This window comes from Dendroctonus ponderosae, unplaced genomic scaffold (assembly GCF_020466585.1).
Source record: "Dendroctonus ponderosae isolate FM_Combo_2020 unplaced genomic scaffold, Dpon_F_20191213v2 Dpon_F_20191213_1, whole genome shotgun sequence".
Classification (NCBI taxonomy): domain Eukaryota; kingdom Metazoa; phylum Arthropoda; class Insecta; order Coleoptera; family Curculionidae; genus Dendroctonus; species Dendroctonus ponderosae.
Window position 1 is genome coordinate 41,807,911 of NW_026017110.1, and position 14,797 is coordinate 41,822,707.

A 14,797-nucleotide genomic window follows, 5' to 3' on the forward strand; every position below is an offset into this window, starting at 1 on the left:
CCAAATTTATATAGAATAGTACAAAAATATTTAACCATAGTTGCTACTTCGGTACCCTCTGATCGTCTGTTCTCCAAATCAGGAGACTTCTTGGGAAACGATTACACAAAGTAATATTTCTGGGAGCTTGCAGTGATGAGGACTGGAACTTTTAATTTATATTCACAATTAATTTTTTACATTTGCAAATTTAACCGAACATTTGCAACGTCAAAAAAATTACCTTTCATGTGGTTTTCTCTTAACCCTCCAGCGGGCGCGCCTTTAAAGATCTCACGAACGGGCGCGCCGCGGCTATTGCACCGCAAATGATTTTCTTTAAAAAAAACGTCATTTACTACTTTAATATGTATTTAATAAGTGAAATTAAAACAAGTAACCCAAAATTAATGCAATTCTACAAATAATACTTGAAAAAATACTAACGAAATTTAAAAAAACAAGTAAAAATCTGAAAATAAAAATCTAAAGAACCTATCATTGTTTTTTTCCAATAAACAATTGATAATATTTGTCTTGTTTGCGTGGTTCAAATTCTGCTTGTTCTTCATCTTCTTATTGTTCAGAATCACTGCTATAAACGTTACTTTCAGCAACTCCTAGCTCCTGGTCTGAATCGCTGTCAAAATTGTCATCAATTACGTTACTTCTCTTCACGTGAATCTTTTATTGTAGATCTTCTTCTTCTCATTATCTTCTAATTGTCTCACCACCTGTTGCAACAATTTTTCTAATTCGTCCGGACTCATTTTTTTCCGCCCTATACAAAAATTTAAAAATCTATAAAAAAATGTTTAATTAAAACGACATACATCTACAATACGTTAACATCAAACACAATAAATGTGTATCAAGATATCCTCAATTCGTAAGAACTCCATAAACACATTATTATTATATTATATTATTATTATACTTACATTACCAGGCGCGCCGCAAAATGTGCACACTCTTACTAAATGCCACTCTGAAACGACTGCCGACCGAAATAGGGTCTGTTCGATATAGGAATGAAGGGACAAATGTATCGCGAACGAATACCTGGAAGAACGACGGCATCAGATTTAATGCATAGTATTTGCAACAAAAAAAACTAAAAAATGCGGCACTTTGCCGCTGGCGAGCCCGCTGGAGGGTTGAAAAGTGAATTGGTGTTTGAAAAATTCTAAAAAGCCTCTAATATTGACGTCATTTTCAAATGGCTACTAAAATTAGCAAGTTATCGATGTGTTTGTAGGGCGCCTCTCGATAAACAATTAATAATAAATTCTAATTACGTATTACCATGTTTTTATTATTTATTACTATGTATATTATTAAATTCTACATTTTTTTGTATATGTACACGGTGATTCAAAATTGGCGTCATTCCTTTTAAGAGGTGATAGAAGCTCCCTTGGGGAGTACGAGAAAAATATTGAAAAATTTTTTTCCGCAAATTTCTAGAAGATATTAGCAGTTGAAGATCGAATTTCAACTTTGTTATTAAGCATTATTGAGAAATTGTTCCATGTTTAATTGGCAGCATACTGGAATACAAAAATTCAAATTCAAGCATTCAAAAAGAAAAATTACGATCTTTGCTTCAAATTACGAAAATTTTTTATATCAAAAAAGTTCTCTTCTACAATTTTTTGATGAAAAGTTACAACGGCAATGACGTTTTTTGTCATTAACAAATAGTTACAGATGCATAGCCCTTGTCAATAATAACAATAATTTGTCAAACTGTGACTTACTTTGAATTTCCTTTCACAAATTTGCGAATATGCGATCAGTTCAGGGGAAATGCTACAGTAACAGAAGCTGAAAGAGCTCATGCCAACAAAGGGCGAGAATAGTGGTTCCAGGAAGAGTGTGGACGACAATCCATTTCCAGGTTCCAGGCACAGCGGAACAAGTATTGGACATAATCGAATCAGGGCTTCGAGGAATACTCAGAGCATAATAACTGACACTTTCCCAAGCACCAAATAAATACCGAGGAAGGGCTACATTCCTACCACGTTTCTACGATACACACAGCACAAGGAGATACAAATGGAGCATTAGTTAATTAACTAATTACGAGAAGCTGCTTGATAAGAGTGGATAATAAGGATATTACACAGGCACTAGCTTATTTGGTTGCCCAATTCGAGGTTATGATAACAGGTTGACATTTCGAAAGTACGTTCCGCGGTCAACAAATCTTGTTGAATTTACCGTTTATCCTTGTCTATCTTGTATAATCTCACTCTGTATAATTCCATGGTTACCGGAGTTTTAAATAACTCTCCCCCGCATAGTCCCCCACAAGTATCGGTATCGGTATCAATTGATATTTCCTGATTACTCATTCGATATTTTGAGATATCGATACTTTGCAATCAATATTTTCGATTTTTCGATTCGAGTTAGTTTTCCCAGGGGGCCATGATGCACTTATGGGCCCTGAATGGGTTCGACGCAGTTAGTAGAGAAAGTGGATTTCACTACTGGGTTTGGGTGATTAAGGACTTTGGATTTGAATTTTGTGTGTTTTTTGGAAAGGAATTCTTGGATCGTGTCAGTTTTGACATCATTGAGGATGTCCCGATTGCGAACGTACCAGAGGGCCTTGGAAAAGTATCTGAGGGTTTTGCTTTGGAAAGTTTGGATTTTTGAAATGTTTGTTTTGTTAGTTTGGATAACGGCTGAGGCACCATATAGGATTTGAGGTCTGAAAATTTGTTTGTAAATTAGGAGCTTGTTTTTGAGTGAGGATAAAGCGCTGCTCTTCCCGCTCTTGCTTTGGCAATTTTGTCACTGATGTGTTGGGTGAACGCTAGTTTTTTGTCAATAGTAATACCTGGATATTTTATGTGGTTGGACCAGGCTATGTCTTTGTTGTTAAGAGAAATATTTTTGAGTTTGTTGGTCTTTTTTTTTTGGTGGTTATCATTAATGCTTGTGTCTTCTCTGGGTTGATTTAAATTTTCCAAGTGTTTGTCCAGTTTGTTAGTTTGTTAAGGGTTCTTTGTACTTTTGCATGTATGTAATTGAGGTTCCTGTAAGTGTAGTATAGGCAAGTGTCTTCTGCGTACATTGCGACTTTTGCAACGGGATCTTTGGGGATATCGGCCGTAAAAATGTTGTAAAGAATTGGGGAAAGGGGGGATCATTGCGGAACTAGTGCTTCCGCGATTCTTGGGGAGGATAGTACGTTGTTGAAAGCCTGCAACAAACTGCACAAAGCAATTGGCAGTTTGCAGAAGCTGTCCAGTTTAGAGATTAGCCTTTCATGCCAGACCTTGTCAAACGCTTTTTCTATGTCCAGGAGAATAAAGAATAACCCCTGTGGAGGCTTTCCCTGGAGTGCTAGTTTGGCGTCCTCAACAAGTCTGGCAACTTGCATTTCGGAATCGTGATTTCTCATGAAAAACATTTGCTCGTAACGGATTCCATTGCTATTGGAGAATTTGTTTAAGAGTCTTTCTTTAAAAAAATTCTGTGTAAGTTTAGAGAAGGTTGGTAGAAGACTAATTGGGTGCCAGTTTTGTGGAGCGGATTTGTTTTTATTGGGTTTTGGGATAAGAACTACTACAGCTGTTTTGCAGCTGTTCGGAAATTATCTAAGTGCAAAGGCACTATTAATTAGTGTTAATAGTGTTAATAGGATAGTTTCGGGGAGCATTTAAATCACCCCATTTGAAATTTTGCCTATGCCTGGAGCTGTTTTGGGTTTCAAAACTTTTATTTGTGTCTTCAGTTCGTCCATAGTGACGGGGGCGATTGTTTCCTCTGTTCCTGTTAGTGTCTTTGTATTTAGGAAACGGTAATGATCTTTGACTTCTTCGTCGAAGTCCAGGTGATCACCTAGGGAATAGTCAACTTTGAACTGGCTTTCCAGCGAGTCGGCGAAAGCTTCCGCATTTTCCTTGTCGCTGTAGACCAGCTCATTGTGTCCATTAATGGAGGGAAAGTTAGTGTGGGATTTCCCTTGAACTTTCAGGCTCCAAGCTTTCCAGATAATTTTGCCCGTTTGAATTTTTAATTTCTGAAATTAGTTTTTTAATTTGGTTTGTTAGTTGGTTTGCTAGTCGCTTAAGGCGATTTCGTAGCTTTATTTTGGTTTTAATTTCAAGCGGTAGGCCGAAGGGGTTTTGTTAGAGTTCTTTTCCAAACTTGTTGCTTTTTGCATAGCCTCATTGATTTTTTTGGTAAGGGTGGTATTAAGAGAGTTGAGTTCAAGGGCGCTTGTTATTGGGGACTCTGGGATCTTAATTTCGTTTAAGTAGTGTGTAAGGGCGTCCCGGTCTTTGTAGCGTAGTTGTTGGAGAGGTTTGTATATGAAATTTTCGTTAAGTAGGATTCTAATTGGGTTGTGGTCAGTAGCTGCTGAAAAAAAAAGCTGAAAGTCAGAGTTTGAAATTTCCAGGAATATCCAGGATATCAGCATTTCGATAGTGAAAGTGTGTGGGTTCATCGGGGGCGTGGATTTGGAGGTCTAGGTCTTCGGATAGTTTTAGGAGTTTGATTTCTTCGCTGTTGGAGTTTTTTCAGCCCCACATAACATGTTTGCTATTAAGATCCCCAGCCAGGAGTGTGGTTAGTTTAGGGTTAAAGAAGGTTTCATAATCAGCAGGAGCTGTGATTTTTTTGGGAGGTTTGTAGGCAGAGATTAGTTGGATTGTGGAGTTTTGCATATATAGAATGGGGATTGAGGACGTAGGAATGTTTCTTGGATGAGCGCGATGTCTACATCGTGTTCTCTCAAGTATGCCTCAAACTCGCACTTTTTAGGATACAAAGATGCGGCATTCCATGAAACGATATGGACACCTGGGGGATTAATGCTACTTTTTAACATAGCATTTTGAGGATGGGGTTTCGGGAAATTGCGGCCGCAATTTTACCAATTTTAGCCTCGATTTCCTCGTCGGAAAGGAGCAGGAGTTGCAGGATTTGTGGGTTCAGGGGTGAGTGCTAAGTTGGTGGCGTTGGCGGGGATTTAGGGGCTGTGGGCGTTTCTGTGACGGCCGTGGTTACAGGGGTTGGCTTTAGGGCCTGGATTGGGTTAGCGGGTTTGGGGGTTGTGGCAGAGTTAGGGAAGTTGGCTGTTTTCGCAGCGAAGGATGTGCCTGGTTGGACTTTCTTGTTAAACAGGGTTTGCTTCTGCTTTGCCTCTGTTTGTAGGGTGAAGTTAGGGTTTTTGGGGCAAGGGAAATAATTTGCAGGGTGAGGCCCTCCACAGTTGCTGCATTTGGCAGGACGGTCGCCGGATTTCTGACACTCCTTATAGGAGTGCGGCTCGGCACATTTGTGGAAAATGGGTTTCTGGCAATTTTTTATTACCGGGAGGTTTAGGAGGTGCTTGACTTTCTGGAAGTTTGCTTGGGATTGTGGTAAAAGGACTTTTACCATATTGAAAACTTTTTTATAGTTTCCAAGCCGGTAAAAATGGGTCTGTTCCGCATTGAAACCCAGGGCTTCGATTTCATTATGGATTTCCTCGATCTCCATATGAGAGTCGAGGCCCTTGATGATGAAGGACAGTTTCCTGTCCTCCTGGAGAGTGAAGGTGTAGTACTCTATCTTGTTGGATTTCAGAATTCTGGTTATTTGGTGGTGATCATTTGAGGAATTCGGAGAAAAGGAAATTCCTGAGTTATGTTTTTTGGTGTTGGTGACTGTTAGATTGTGTTTTAGTAAAAAATTTTGGGTTTTGGTCCAGTCTGCGGGATTTTTTAAGGTTATGGGGACGGTACTGGCTTTAGTGTTGGGAGTTTTGGATTGGGGGGGTTGTGTGAGGGAGGCTTGAGTAGTTGAGGCTTGCGGGGTTTGGGTTTTGGACTCTTCAGCCCTTAGGTGATTGTGGAGCGCTTTGTTGGTCGTTTTCGGAAGGTTCCAAGGCGTTGCGATTGGTTTTAGAGGAGGGGAAGTTGGAATCAATTTCCATATGTACGGTTTCAGGTTCAGGATTGGATTTGGGAGGTTTTTAAGGGGCAGATTGGGGAATTTCTAGGCTTTTTGAGTGACATTGGGACATATGTATTTTAAAGTGGTTGAGGATTTCCTCCAGCTTGTCGCTGAGCTTTTTGTTTTGGGTTTTCCTCAGGGCTTGGTTTTCCTTGCGGAGAGAATTCAGGGCGCGGGTGGAGTTTGGAGAGGATTTCATGTGATAGTGAACATCGGATTTTGGAATACCATTAAGTGCAGAGGCACTTACCGAAATCTTCGGCCTTCGTGCACTTCTCACTTTCAGTGTTCAGTGGCACTTCAGGAACTTTCGCAAGAGGCTTTTCCGGAGCCTTGCCGAACGCACACGATGGTGCAGTTCAAACTCTAATGAGTGTATTGTCAATATTCGGTTGCGTTTCTGCAACCTGTACTCCGACTCGATTGAACTGAATGGACGACTCAGTGTGCGATCGTGTGTTGGATGTCTGTGACTAGTATGCTGCTGCGATGGGTGTAATGAGATCTCGAAATTGGCATGTGCATGGCTTTATATACCCTTTTTTCACCTTGCCTGCTGGAGGCAGCCCTTCTGGTGGGGATCGTCCTCGATCGATAAATTCGTTTTTGGCTGGTATTGGGAGCCCTTCTGATGGGGACTGTTCTAAAAAATTAGTGGTGTGCGTTTGCAATACCGGCACAATTGTAAAACATTATTTAATAAGTATACAAACATCTTTTAACGGGGGTTATGAAAGAGTTATGATATCGGATTTAGCCAACCTAACAATTCATGATATCCCAGTTCGCTAACTTAGCATAAAGAAATATCCAGTTATACTTTCTTCACAGAGAGCATGTAAACTCATAAGCATTTAATTAATATATATTCTAACAAGCCTCTAATAACTGGCAGTTGTATCTTAAAGCTGCAATCTATATCAATCGAAATAAAATTTGTTTTAAAAACATGGAAGTGATTTTTAATTGTCGTGTCGTTGCCGGTCCGTTGGGTGTCTGATAGTGTGAATCAGGGGGAATCATAGAAAACAAGTAACCGGCATCGACGGGTTGTTTGTATTGTTGCTTCTAATAATATATTTGGTTATAACAAACCTAAAACTAAATTTTACATTAAACAGAACTTTACAATTATATAATTATTCCTGGTTTTTCAGACTTGGGATTTTCATAATTTTAATTGCTCTAGCTCTAAACTTTTATAAAATAAAAATAATAGTAACGTCTAAAAACCAGATTTATTTTTCATATGCAGCTGTACATTCTGCTTAGAGTGTAGGCATTATTCTTCTTGCCAAGAATGTTTTGTCTGTACGTGTCGTTACCGTAGGGCTCGAAATTTTTAAAAATATGAAAATCGAATACTTGTTTAGTAGTTGATTCGAATACTCGAATACGTAACGAATATTCGAATAATCGAGTATTCGAATATTCGAGTATTCGAGTATTTGTTTTCCGTTCATCGTTTACAAGAAGAAAAATCGTTATCTCATATCATTTTTGGCAATTAGCCGCAACGGATAAAAAAAGTGACTATGTCGGCACATTAATTGTAGTAACACCGCGCAAAAGTTGATGACTCGAATTACTAGAACACAGAGACGTAATTTTATATTCCTTTGCAGGAGGGTAAATTATTATTTTCATTTGCTTGTAATTATATGGGTATTTGTTTCAATGCTTGTAGAATATTAATAATTTATTTTATAAAAGTATACAAACTGCAGATAAAGATATTTGCACCTTGTGAGTTTGTATTCGAATATTTGAGTATTCGAATATTTGAGTTATGACTTGCTGTTGATAATTATTCGCTTTTTGAATATTCGAATACTCGAATTATTCGAGTTTAATTCCGAGCCCTACGTTACCGTGCCAGTTGCCAGTTAATGTAAACACCACAATTTACGTATCTACTAAGAATGTTTTGTGGTGTCGTTTCCGCGGTCAATTCGGGAACATATTTAAAACAACATGGCTATTCTACTTTTAAATGTAGAATTTTGGACTTGTAGCGTTTTCAAACTCACCGATTTAATTATATTTTTGCCGAAATGTTTTCGTCTTGAAATATGCACATAAATGCAATACAAATATAGCTAATAAAACTGATTTTATCTAAACCTATTAACATATATTACTAATAATTAAATGATTTATAAAAACACGAAAGTCCTAAGTTTTGAAATTCTAAGCATATACAATTTTATCTTATGAATAACCAACATTTTGTATTCTGTTAGTCCTTAACAGGTAAGAATACCAATAAAATAAGTTTATGGTTACAAAAAATATTGGAAATACTACTCGGGAGACTTGGTCGATTTTCGAAACGGAATTAAATCTTGGGGTTCTTTTTTTCCTTTTCCTGTAAGTGCGACCTGGAAAACACAAACAAAATAATTGAGCACGAAATCACATGCGTATCAATAGCTTCCAGATTTATTAATCAATGTTATTGAAAAATTCACAAATTTTTTATTATCACTTACTATGCGCTGTTATACTTGGTCTCTGAACGTTATTATTGACAAGAACTTCTTGTGGAGTGCTTTTCCTATGGAAACAGTAATTAGCAATTGCTGACCAGGATGAAGATCTGCGCGTTTTCAGCGGAATTGTCGCATACGGATTTAAAGGAATAATTTCGATAAGCGTCGGATCAGTCGGTATCACGTGGTGTATGGGAGAACGAGTATTTACTGATTCTCCTCCCGATCGCTAAAACATTAAGTACACAATTTGTAATAATATCACCTGTTGTTGCTTGAACTGGCAGTTTTATGAGAGTACAATATAATAACGCCTCAAAAATTTATCTGAAAACGTATACAGGGTGATTCAAAACTGGCGTCATTCCTCTGGAGCTGCTGTCTGGCGGTGATTTAGGAGTACAGAAAAAATAGTAAAAAAAATTAATTGTTATTAGAAACTGAGAACTTTGCAAAAAACTCAATTATAAAAACGGCAACAATGTTTTTCAAGTTAATCTGCCTAATCAACATTAATCAACAACAAGAATCAACAAGAATCAACAAGAACGACAGAACTGATTTCGGAACTCATAACCTCGAATTATTAATTGGTTTACAAAATACAAAAACATACATATCAGTCTGTAACTATAAACAAGTGCCTGTCTAATCACCTTATGATGCACTCTTCTCAAGCAGCTTCTCGTATTCGGTTAGTTAACTCCAGCTCAATTTATACCGGTGTTCAGTAATACATTGGTTTAATGTGTATCTTACATTCGTAATAGGGATGTAGCTGGTATTTATTTGGTGCCTGGGCAAGTATCAGTGGTTGTGCAATGTTCTGAATGCCCCTGGAAGGCTCTGCTGCAATTATGTCCAATACTTGTTCCTCTGTGTCTGGAATCCGAACATCAATTGTCGTCCATTATCGTCCTAGAACCACTCTCCTCGGCCTTTGTTGGCGTGAATTCTTTCAGCTTCTGCTATGTTACTGTAGCATTTCCCCTGAACTAATCGCATATCCTCAAATTCGTGAAAGGAAATTCAAAGTAAGCCACAGTTTGACAAATTATTGTTATTATTGACAACGGCTATCCACTTTTCCAACCATCCACCATGTGTTGATGACAGAAAAACATCATTGCCGCTTTGATTTTTCATCAAAAATTGTAGAAGAGAACTTTTTTTATATCAAATTAATAACAAATTTTGCATCACCCTGTACACTAGTATACAGAATTATTAAAAGGTTCCCCATAAAATTGATAACTTTTTAATGAAGCATTTTTGATAAAAATAAAACACGTAACTAAATTACTCTTCAACATTTAGTGCATAACATTTCTTCCTTACTTACACCCCAGCTCTCCTGACTTTTTTCAAATGGCAACTTACGTCATATGGGTGAACAGATAAAAACTTGAAAAGGTCTAAAAAACGCTATTTTAAAATTAGATAAAACAAGGTCTCATAATTTTCAATATGAGGACAATATCATTTTCAAATGAGTTATTCTGAGTAGATAATTACCACTTAGCAAATTAAATTCAGTGGAGTAAATATTAAAAATGACTTCTACCTTTTACACAAGATGTTGCAAGTCTAGCATAAATATTTATTATCGACTGCATTATGTACTCTTTGTATTCTATGTTTAAGGTCTAATGAGTTCCGCTCTATTTTAATACAACGTTTCCTTTACCACGTCGACCTATCCAGCGATGTGGACAAATTTAGGCTCCGAGCATTAAAATCCGTGCACCATTCTGTTAGAAAATGGTATGGTATGATATGGAACCTCTGGATCTCTATTTTTTAAGTTATTTTTTGAAGATCTATGGGCTTATTAGCCCATATAGATAGATAGATTATTATCTGTCTATCTCTAAATCGGTTTATCACGTTCTATGACATCTTCCAATTTGCAAGCTCTCTGTCTCTAAGTTCCCTGTTGATACCTTCGCTTCAGTTCTTTCTCGGTCTTCCGGGTCGTCTTTGTCCTCTTGGCTGTCAGTTCGTCACTTGCTTCGGCATTCGGTGTTCTTACATTATTTGTATGTGTCCATTAGTTGTTTGGTTTTTATGTTATCTGTTATAGAATGCGTTATTCTCAGCATTTCTCTCACTGCCTCGTTTGTTATGCGTTATTCTCAGAATTTCTCTCACTACCTCGTTTGTTATGCATTCTCTGCTCGATATTCCTGCCGCTCGACACCAAGAATCTATTTCGGTTGCTTTTAGGATTTTTTCCTTGGCTTCTTTCAATAGCCACATCTCGGAGCCGACGGTGGGTATGCTTTTAACAATCGCATTATAAATGAGTCTTTGGTTTTCTTTGGTGAGGCTTCTGACCCAAAGTAGTGCACTTAAAAGTGCGATGGGCTTTCTGCTTTGGCGTATTCGGTGTTTGATTTCGGTATCAAAAACCCCGTCGTCGGTGATTTCAACTCCCAGTTACCGATATTCTTTTGTTTGTTTGATGATAACTCCGCCTTCCATATACCAGGTACGCTGTTTTCTGTGTGTTTATTTGCAGACCCCTGTTGATATTCTTCCATTAGCTTTCGGGCTCATACAGCTGAAATCGTAGTCTTGCGCTATTAGCGCTTGACCATCGGCAAATGATAGAGTACACAGGGTCGTGTCTGTGATTGGTATGCCCATAGTATTTTCCTTGGTATGAAGATCCATACCCAAGGTTCCCTCAAGAATTTCCACTTACTTAAGATTCTCTCTTGGTATATTTTGAACAAGCTGGGCGAGGTACAGCACCCTTACTTCAATCCTTTTAATCCTAAGAGACGGGTGTTAATTGTCTTCATGACTTTATCTTCATTGCAGGTTTTTTGTAGAAACTGTTGATGGTTTTAATTAGATTTACATTTATATTCGTTTTATCTAATATTGTAAACTTTTTTCAAGTCTACGAATGAGAGATGGATTTGTTGGTTGCGTGCCATATGTTTCTCTATAACTTGCGTTAGAGTGAATACATGGTCTACGATTGATCTACCCGCATGAAATCCAGCTGCTTCTTTTACTTCTTAATTTCTTTGTATTGATTTTCTATCCTATTTGGCAGCATTTTTCCGTGCATTTTACACATAGTGCTTGTGACCACTGTTGGGAAATGAGTAAATAAGATCTATTTGTCTCTCCTGCCAACCACATAAGTTAGTCTTGGGGGCGATGTGACAATTAGTTTTTTATTTTAAGTTGTATTTGTTTCTAGTAACTAAGGGAATTGAAAAAGAAAAACAAACAAGACGTGGGTAGAAATAACGTTCTAAGCAATATATATTTTAATTTTGCCTACTATCGGGTTTTAATTCGTCGGTTGGGTGCATTGATATACTTAAGTCGGTGTTGGGACTGCCATCTCAGTAGGGACGCGCACGAAGAAGAAAATAATACAAAAATACAGTCCACTTAAACATTCATTGACATTTGGTCCTTGGGAGCCGGATATTCAGCAATATGGTGTCTGGATCTTTGGAATAATGGATATGGGTTGCTGAAAGAACGTGTTGGAAAGCATCAGCAGATCGACGAAGCCTAAGGTCAGATCTTTCAATACATTGGGGCTAGAAAGCAGATACATTTGATGTTGAAATTCATTGACACAAATTGCCAAGGAAATAGTGACATTAATTGGGGTCATTAATCATTTTCAGTGAACTATAAAAAGTAGATTAAAGTATTTTAATTGTATTCTGGTGGGAAAATTCTGTTAAGGTCTTATGATGGAAACTCTCAAGAAACAGAGATCGATTGTTAAAAGCTCTATAACGAGAGTAAACACGTTTGTTTCGAATAATCAAGTTGTACCAAACATTGATGTTAGCGAATATGAAACTAGGGAAGTATTTTTAGAAAAAGCTTACGAAAATTATTGCAAAATTCAAGATAATATAGAATTAATGGACGAGAGCGAACAGACAGATAGAGATGAGGTGGAGACTAAATACTTCTCTTTATTATCTAAAATCAAAGCGAAAATTAGGCAAATGATCCAATCTCTAATTAAATTTCCAATACATGTTTCTACTCATTTGGAGTCAGCTTCGGCAATGCCGCTGAGTAATGCGAGGTTGCCAAGTGTAAATATTCCCACGTTTTCCGGTAAAGTCGAAGATTGGCAAGCTTTTATTGACTTGTTTTCAGCAATAATTGATACTCATTCATTCTTGAATGATGTGCAAAAGTTTAAATAAAAATAATTAAAAAAAAAAAACAATCCTGCATTATTTAGCGACTACAAAAGCTTTATGGATGAGTACATTGAGCTTAATCATGGAAAACATGTTGAGTGTAATTCGGAGGAGATTCAAAAAAGGGTGTTCTTGGCGCATCCTTGTGTAATTAAAAAGGATGCGATTTCTACAAAACTGCGCGTTGTATTTGACGCTTCAAGTAAAACTTCAACTGGATTATCTTTAAACGACATTATGTTAAAACGTTCTACTGTTCAGCCAGAATTGTTCGACATACTGCTAAGATTCCGCACTTTCAAATTTGTGCTAGTTTCCGATATAATAAAAATGTACAGAATGATTAAAATTAATCCAAAACAATTATTTCTTCAAAATATTTTATGAAAAATTACATATGGGACTAAGGCTGCACCATTTTTGGCTACTCGATGTCTAAATCAATTGGCTATGGATGAAAGTTCAAATTATCCACTAGCAGCAAATGCTATTTTAAATAATTGTTATGTTGATGATATACTCTGTGGTGCAAATTCAAAGAATATGGTTATTGACTTGAAAGCTCAATTGACTGGAATCTTGTGGTCAGGAGCATTTTCGTTGCATAAGTGGTTATCAAATGATCTATCTATTTTAGATTCAGGCGAGGGTAACCATTATGGCAAATAATTGCATTTCAACTCGGAGGATGGAAAAGTGTTGGGTATTGTGTGGCAACCAGGTCAGGATAAATTTAAAATTCGTTTGCCAAATATTAAAACATCTTTTGAGAAGATAACTAAGCGACTTGTTTTGTCGAAGATTTCTCAAATGTTTGATCCGTTAGGCTGTGTGAGTCCTGTAGTAGTTTGTGCAAAATTACTAATGCAGCGAATTTGGGTGAGCAAACTTTGTTGGGATGATGAACTTCCAACGGATCTTAAGAAAAATTGTAAAACCTTTTCAAGTAAATTAAGTGATTTAAGCCACTTGAAAATATCAAGATGGGTTTTTGAGTCTAAGGACATCATTGAGATTCAAATTCACGGGTTTTCAGATGCATCTATGGTAGCATATGGGGCATGTATCTATATCAGAGCAATTTATGAAGATAAATCAGTGTCTTCAAATCTTCTTTGTTCAAAGTCCCGCATAGCTCCCATTAAAACTGTGAGCTTGCCAAGACTTGAGCTATGTGGCGCTTTGCTTCTCTCTAGATTGGTTCATCGTGTTGTTCCAGCTCTCAAATTGAAAATAGGCAAGGAGTTTTTGTGGACAGATTCCACTACTGTTCTTTGTTGGCTCAGAGGTACTCCAAACAGGTGGACTACTTTTGTGGCAAATAGGATTGTAGAAATGCAAGAGCTTACTTCAACTTTCACTTGGAATCACGTTGGGTCTAAAGAAAACCCTGCGGATTGTACATCTAGAGGTATATCTGTTTCCGAGATAATGGATAAACATTTATGGTGGCACGGGCCTAATTATATTTTGGAGTTTAACAATGATTTTTCTAATAATGGCGATCCAGATGTTACAGTTATTCCGGAACACAGCGAAAGGGTGGCAATGACTCAGACAGTTGTAGAAAATGTTATTAAGTGGAATAATTTTTCAAATTTTTTGAGACTGCATCGGGCAGTGTCATATTGTCATACATTTTTAAAGATAAGTACGGAGCCACAAAGCAATGACGATTTACAACAAGCTCATGATACCATTATAAAACAAATTCAATTGGAAAGCTTTGAAAAGGAAATAAAACAACTGCAATCATCTGTTAATTTACAGGCTAGTTTTAAAGATAGTCACATAATAGCATGTAAATCCATTTCTCGATAAAAAGGGAATTTTACGGGTTAATGGAAGGATAGCTAACGCAAAGGTAGAATGTGATCAAAAGTTTCCTATCATTCTACCAGCACATCATTATGCAGTCAAGTTGTTAATTCGATTCGAACATCCCAAACTTTTTCATGCTGGTCCTCAAACAGTGTTGGCAAACTTAAGATTAAGGTATTGGATAATTCATGGATTGGGAAGAGTCAAATCAGTTGTGAATGAATGTGTGATCTGTCACAGGTTAAAGGCGAAAGGAGCCACTCAATTTATGGGTGCACTACCACCAGACCGGGTATCGATAGCTCGTCCATTTAAAAAAGTAGGCATTGATTTCGGGGGGCCGTTGAC

At 37.3% G+C, this 14,797-nt stretch overlaps 1 long non-coding RNA gene across 1 annotated transcript in view; it reads right to left on the bottom strand.

Moving 5' to 3' along the window:
* Nucleotides 1-6,990: 6,990 nt before the first annotated feature.
* LOC125503823 overlaps nt 6,991-14,797 on the bottom strand; it is an 11,883-nt gene continuing 4,076 nt past the window's right edge. Inside the window, exons 2-3 of the long non-coding RNA XR_007281083.1 lie at nt 8,433-8,661; nt 6,991-8,321 (exon numbers count right to left, since the gene is read on the bottom strand). This is a non-coding gene — a long non-coding RNA (uncharacterized LOC125503823). The remainder of the gene's footprint in view (nt 8,322-8,432; nt 8,662-14,797) is intronic.